The sequence below is a fragment of the Mus caroli genome, chromosome 5 (assembly GCF_900094665.2).
Source record: "Mus caroli chromosome 5, CAROLI_EIJ_v1.1, whole genome shotgun sequence".
NCBI lineage: Eukaryota > Metazoa > Chordata > Mammalia > Rodentia > Muridae > Mus > Mus caroli.
Window position 1 is genome coordinate 94,972,868 of NC_034574.1, and position 5,059 is coordinate 94,977,926.

General features: G+C 44.5%; 1 protein-coding gene across 10 annotated transcripts in view; it reads right to left on the reverse strand.

Moving 5' to 3' along the window:
* Wdfy3 (WD repeat and FYVE domain containing 3) overlaps positions 1-5,059 on the reverse strand; it is a 237,989-nt gene that overhangs the window by 220,381 nt on the left and 12,549 nt on the right. For 4 of the 10 annotated variants that reach the window (XM_029478029.1, XM_029478034.1, XM_029478033.1 and 1 more), the window contains exon 1: positions 144-578. The exons of 2 other annotated variants lie outside the window; for them this stretch is intronic. The gene's annotated coding sequence lies outside the window, so the exon portion shown is untranslated. Of the gene's footprint in view, positions 1-143; positions 580-5,059 lie in introns of those variants that run through there. 4 more of the 10 variants (XM_029478036.1, XM_029478032.1, XM_029478030.1 and 1 more) reach the window with 3 other exon arrangements.

Sequence of the window (5,059 nt, forward strand, 5' to 3'; positions counted from 1 at the left end):
AAAAAAAAAAAAAAAACCCAGAGCAGCTCTTGTTCCTGCTTAAGCACCATGTGTTTGCCTCCGAATTCCCATGTGGGTCCCTTTCTCTGCCAAGTGGAACCAAAAGTCACACTGTGCGAGCACCAAAGCTCACTCACACTTACCATGGAGCGGCCTAGCAACCATACCTTCCCCTTGCTTCCTGTCTCTCCACAATGCAGGTTCACTTCCAGAGCTGCGACATTAGGACCCACATTAGGACTGTAGGCCCTGAGCCCTTTCTCACATCCTCCTAGAAATTCCGCAAGGAAGCAAATGCATTGCAGAGCTTAGTTCTGCCTGGGAGCACCAGCTCCCCGGTGAAGACGGCACTGGGAAATGTCAGCACTCTGGGCAGTCTCGTGATGCCCACAGAGCAGAAGGGTGGTCACTGATTAACTCGGGGTGGATCTTACCCTGAACCGCGCTTTACAGAAAAGAATGGCAACCTGGCCAGGCATCCTGCTGTGAGAGTCTGCTCCTCCGCTCCTAGCTCTGTTACATTGTTGCTGTCTGTTCCTCCTTCACTACCCTAACCCTGTTCCGAGCTAAGTCGTTAGAAGCAAACTTCTGGAGGGTTTGTTTGGTTGGTTGGTTGGTTGGTTTTTGTTGTTGTTAGCTTGTTTTGTTTTGTTTGTTTGTTCATTTGTTTTCTGCAGTCTCTACTCTGGTCTCTGTCTCAACCATTCCAAAGACCAGGACCAACTTGACTTTCAATTACCAGTCCTAAACCTAAAGAGTGGTTGCAAGCCATAACTCAGAGCCCATGATATAGAGAAAGCTAGCTAGTGGCCACCTATACAGACACTCCACGTGTCCTCACCTGATTTCCCAAGAACAAGAATCTGACTGCACCATTCTCAGCTGTTTTGCCTCTGGCATGGTGTACCAAGGAGGCCCCCTTAGCACCTGTACTTGGCTAGATTGGCTGTAACACGCATCCCTCAGTCTGACCCATCCAGTGTAACACCAGCCATCTCACCAGCTCTGAAACTTTGGCCAAAAACAAATAAATTGAAGTTGTCATGAAAGGAAAACATGCAAAACTTAGAAATACAACAACTAGATAAACAGAAAGGAAAAGAAAACATTCTAGATGGTGTGAAACTGAAATTCTTCATGATTAAAACAATGACATGATACAAGAGGGATTGCTGGGTGTTTCCAAGACAAGTTATATTATTTTTCAATCACTAGACTACAGCTTATAAATACAGAGGGAAAAAAAGTGGTGTGTGTGTATGTTTGTGTGTGTGTGTGTGTGAGAGAGAGAGAGAGAGAGAGAGAGAGAGCGCAAGCGAGAGAGAATATAACTACATTACATTTTGTAAAAAAAGATTCTACTGTTGAATATTGAGATGACGGTCTGATATCCAAGTTTTAGCAGAAATCATGACACAGAACAGACAAGGTAAATGAGATAAGATAATGTACACACAGAAATCAACATCTCTGTGCATCAGTGCTGACGTCTTTTTATTCCAGCATGGTGGCTCACTCCTTTCATCCCAGCACTCTGGAGGCAGAGGTAGGTTCTCTGTGAGCTTGAGACCAGCCTGGTCTACATAGAGAATTCATTCCAGGCCAGTACGCTACATAGTGAGAGCCTGTGTCAAATAACTAAAATAAAACAAATATATGAATAAATAACTAAAACTCATTAGACTTCTAAGCCCACGAGAACCTTCAAATGGAATTCCCACCATTTTTATCAAAATTTTATTTTCTCACAAGAATAGTCCTGCTGTAGTTGTTCTGGTCACTGGCTTTCTTTATAAGCATGATACCCATCTAAAGAACCAACAGGAAATGAGGTCCTCTCCAGTATAAGCAATAAATACCAAGTAGCCAAGATTTGGAGAGGAAAGTATGTGTATTTGCCCGAGGCCCCGAGAGGCCAGAGCTGTGGGACAAGTGTAATAAGCTGAATCCAGAACTCCAAACAGCAGTGAGGCAGGAAGCCAAGGACACTTGGGAGCAGAGGCTGCTGTGCAGCTAATTCTTCATAATCTAAATGGGCAGACAGGCCTGGCATGCGTGAGTGTGTGTGTGTGTGTGTGTGTGTGTGTGTGTGGCGCGCGCGCACGTGCATGCACAGAGGAACAACATCCAATGGACTTTAGAGTTTCAGCATATTAAGTGGACTCTTAATAAACACGGGTGGTAGTAAAGGTGTGTCCCACTCATCCTGCCCTCAGGGAGAACCCTGTGCTCACATGTGCAGTACAGACAGGAGCCGACCAAAGGTGGGTCCCTATGGACCCATAGGCACACTATACAACGCCTCTCACACACAGACTTGCTGTTTATACTCACTCTTTCCTCAAGCAGTTCATTTGATTTTATATTCCCATAATGTTTCCCTGTGCAAAGCAGATGAAGTCCAGGGACAATGTGGAGTGTTTGACCTAGCATGGCCATGTCCAGGACCCCAGTGCCTTCCCAGGTCAAGATGAGGGAAACGGCAGAGCCTTCCCCTGGCCTGAGCAAATGCTGACAAATGTCAGTGTGTGTAGAGTTTCAACCACAGCTTCCTTTTCCCTGACATTTCCAGCCTGAGACTGGTCCCCTGCAGAGACCTCCCACAGAGACCAGCAGGAACCCCTCCTCCCAGTGATGGACCCTGTCTAGTGCATTTTACTACTTATGTGTATGGGTAGGGCCTCCCTGAGGGAAGCCAAAGCAGGCACTGAAGCAGAGACTCTTCCATAGAGGACTGCTGCTTACTGGCCTGTTCTTAGCTTGCTCAACCCAGTTTCTCATTAGACTCTGGACCAACAAAGGTGACATCATCTTTGGTTGGCTGGGCCTTTCACACCAAACATTTATCAAAAATCTGTCCCACAGACTTGCCGAAACTAGCCATCAGGAGGAGAAAATATTCAAAAGGGTAGGGGGGACCAGGGTCATCACATCAACTCACCCCATAGACTGCTTGGTAGGAACCCAGTAACAATTAGATGCAGGGGTGTAAACAATGTTTCCATTACAATTGTGCTTCCTAAAGGAGAGCTGCTTCTCAGACATGTGACTCAGAATATGCAAAATGACAAGTATACTCTGGGGTAAAGTCTAGCTAAACTGGTCATCAACCAGACTACCAAGAAGAGAGGCTAGAGTACAAATCTCCTTCCTTTAACAATAATCAATAATTAATAATCATAATAATGGAAATATCCCTTATGGAACTTTCCTCCTGTGTGTCAAGCCTTACGGCTGATCCCCAGCAGAGGGAAGAGAAAACTAGTAAAGATGAGAAGAAGACAAACTATACGAAAATCCACAGAGAGGAAGTCAGGATCTTTCTTTAAAAAGATACACAGCTCGCCTCCAAGCAACTGATTCCAAGCAAGGCGCCCTCTTCAATGCAAAGGATAGCGTGACCTATGTACCCTGTCACAGCACATGGGTACATGCCAGTGACCGACCGCATGGCTTGAAGGCAGCAGCCATGCCTTCCCCAGCCTCCCCATCTCCTTCTGAGAGGCTCTAGAGCACCTATGCCAGCCCAGCATGCTTATGTAACCCAGGACAAGCTGGGCGTAGCTGATCTTATTTATTTACTCCGTGAGTCAGATGTTAATCTGGGTGTCTGTGGAGAAGGAGGTGGGGAACACAGTGGATATTATGAGACAATTCCCATTAACACCGTTGCACAACTAACTACTAATTCCAAAATTTTCTATCCTGCATAGGTTTGGAGGGTATACTTCAGCTAGACTAGGTACCCTGTGGATCCACTGTGACTGACCCGAGGCAGACCACCCCATCACACAGAAAGAAAGCATCAGCCCTCTTCCTGTGTCCTGTCACCTGCTGCTCCCCCACTGTCCTTAAGCAATCCTACATTCCATAATATCCCCCAAATTCTTTCAGTGCTATTCTACTTTTAAAACGAAAAGAAATGCAAAGAGATGTTCCAAACACTAGAACTTCCAAAATTAAAAAGGGGAAGAAAAAAAAAATAAGAAACAAACCAGCAATGTTTTCATTTTGACCAAAGATATGTCACCTAATTTATTCTTCAGTTAACATATTAAAAGAAATTCTCAAAGCACATCTGTCATGTATCTAATAAACTATGTTACCTTTAAAGGTATAAGCTGAAACTATGTATCTGTAGGTTCGGATTCCATGGATTCAACCAATCCTGGCTGGAAAGCACGTAAGGGAGGGTGGGGCTGGGGCTCAGCACTCGGTTTAGAGGTAGAATGTCTCCCTAGACATGGGAGCCCTGGGATTCAATACCTGTCACTACAAACTACAAAGTGTATCTACCCTGAACACTAGAAACTTTCCTTCTCTTATAATTCTCTCCTAAATACTAGAGTACAGGATGCAGTGACTTGAGGTTTCTATGGTATTTTATTTTAGGTATTTTATATAATCTACAGCTGTATGTATGGTAAATGCAAACGATACACCACTTTATAAAGAACTGGAACACCACTGAATTTTTATATCTACCAGATCCGGAAGCTAACCCTCAACAGATCCAGGAAGACACTAAGGCAGCCATCATGACATAGTGTGGACAGATGCTCCTTAAGAAACTAAAACTAGGGCTGGAGCTACAGAGATGGCTCAACAGTTAAGAGCACTTCCTGCTCTTGCAGAGGACCTGAGTTCAGTCCCCAGAAACAACACTGGACAGCTCAAAACCACCTGTAACTCCAGCTCCAGGGGACCAGTTGCCTTTCCATAGGCATACACGTAAATGACATATATTCACAGACACACACAGAAACAGATACACATATGCATAAAGTATTTTAAAAGAAATGAAAATCAGAATTATGACCCAACAATCCCTCTGAAATATAAAGAACTGAGATGACCTCACAAAGGTACCTATAGATTCACTGTAAAGTCACCACAGACAATGACCTCACAAAGGTGCCTATACATTCACTGTAATGCCACCAGACATGAATGACCTCACCAAAGTACCTACAGATTCACTGTAACACTACTGCAGACATGAGTGACCTCACCAAGGTACCTACAGATTCACTGTAACACTACTGCAGACATGAGTGAC